The following is a 2059-nucleotide window of genomic DNA, read 5'->3' on the forward strand; positions in this document are numbered from 1 at the left end:
ACCAACGCACCCACACTGGGGAGAGACCGTTCACCTGCTCTGCGTGTGGGAAGGGATTCACTCGGTCATCCACCCTGCTGATGCACCAACGCACCCACACTGGGGAGAGGCCATTCTCCTGCTCTATGTGTGGGAAGAGATTCATTCAGTCATCCAACCTGCTGAGACACCAGCGAGTTCACACTGGGGAGAGGCCGTTCTCCTGCTCCGTGTGTAAGGAGAGATTCACTCGGTCATCCCTCCTTCTGTCACACCAGCGAGTTCACACTGAGAGACCTTTAAATGTTCTGACTGTGGGAAGAGATTTAAAATCAGAAACGACCTGCTGAGACATCGATGCACTCACACTGGGGAGAGACTTTTCACCTGCTCCGTGTGTGGGAAGAGATTCACTCGATCATCCCATCTTCTGAAACATTAATACAGTCACTAATGTATCCAATCTGGCATTCAAGAGAAACAGACTTACCCAGAGAGGCGTTAGAATGTTCAACTTGCCACCACAAGGAGTAGTTAAGGCGAATAGAATGGATGCATTTACGGGGAAGCTGGATAAGCACATAGAGGAGAAGGGAATATTAGAGTTTGCTCATAGGTTTAGATGAAGAGGGGTTGGAGGAGGCTCGTCTGCAGCATAAACACCGGTATAGTCTAGTTGGGCCGAATTGCCTGTTTCTGTGATGTACATTCGATGTAATTCTATGTAAGCTCCATCTGACACAGTTTTACCAACTCACTGAAAAATGAAATAAAACACATCAGTCAACAGTTGGGCCAGTGGCGCAATTGATAACGCGTCTGATTACAGATCAGAAGATTGTAGGTTCGACTCCTACCTGGCTCGGATTTATGCAAATTTCCCTTTGACACTGGGGAACTGAGAATCAAATTTCATAATAAAATATTGTTTATGGTGAATCAGCGAAGAAAACATTCTATTTTCAATGATTTCGGTTCAGTTATGGAAAGAATGAAACTGTGACCACAACGTGTTTGCAACAAGCCGCCTTTTAAGTTGATGTCCGGCTCGCTAACATTACAGCACGAGGTGTGGGCACCGCACTGATAACCTTCAGGTGTATCCGGGCCTTTCAGACACTTCGTGTGACACAAGAGCTTTCCAATCCCCGCCAGCTCCTGGACACCGAGACTTCCGTTCGAAGCAGCATTCACCGCCAGGACCGCTATTCCGCTCCCTTTGTCGGTCTGCATAAAATCCGATGCTAAAATTACAAAGTAGGACGGACAGTATCTGGAAAACAGTTCAACTTTCAGTGTTCAGACTTTGGTAAGAGCTGTGAACAGGACTTTGGGTAAATATAAATTGGGTGTGGATTCGGAGTGCGCTGTTCTGTTATAAACTGTGGGTGTGTATATATGAGTGCGATGTTTATATATGAACTGTGGGTGTGGATATATGAGTGAGATGTTTATATATGAAATGTGGGTGTGTATATATGAGTGTGATGTTTATATATGAACTGTGGGTGTGTATATATGAGTGAGATGTTTATATATGAAATGCGGGTGTGTATATATGAGTGAGATGTTTATATATGAAATGTGGGTGTGTATATATGAGTGTGATGTTTATACATGAACTGTGGGTGTGTATATATCAGTGTGATGTTTATATATGAACTGTGGGTGTGTATATATGAGTGCGATGTTTATATATGAACTGTGGGTGTGTATATATGAGTGCGATGTTTATATATGAACTGTGGGGTGTATATATGAGTGCGATGTTTATATATGAACTGTGGGTGTGTATATATGAGTGCGATGTTTATATATGAACTGTGGGTGTGTATATATGAGTGTGATGTTTATATATGAACTGTGGGTGTGTATATATGAGTGCGATGTTTATATATGAACTGTGGGTGTGTATATATGAGTGCGATGTTTATATATGAACTGTGGGTGTGTATATATGAGTGTGATGTTTATATATGAAGTGCGGATTGAACGGGAGGGGCAATTCCTCCTGGGGTTATATTTTCTTCCAACATAATGACACAAAGTTCAATTTGCAGTGGGACGGAAATCGCTCAGT

The 2059-nt window shown here is 42.8% G+C and overlaps 1 non-coding gene across 1 annotated transcript; it reads left to right on the top strand.

Annotated features, from left to right (window-relative positions):
• The first annotated feature begins 771 nt into the window (after positions 1 to 771).
• Positions 772 to 844, top strand: trnac-aca (transfer RNA cysteine (anticodon ACA)). Its single transcript has one exon. It is a non-coding gene; the product is annotated as a tRNA-Cys (tRNA).
• The last annotated feature ends 1215 nt before the right edge of the window (positions 845 to 2059 follow it).

Source organism: Heptranchias perlo, unplaced genomic scaffold, assembly GCF_035084215.1.
Source record: "Heptranchias perlo isolate sHepPer1 unplaced genomic scaffold, sHepPer1.hap1 HAP1_SCAFFOLD_289, whole genome shotgun sequence".
NCBI lineage: Eukaryota > Metazoa > Chordata > Chondrichthyes > Hexanchiformes > Hexanchidae > Heptranchias > Heptranchias perlo.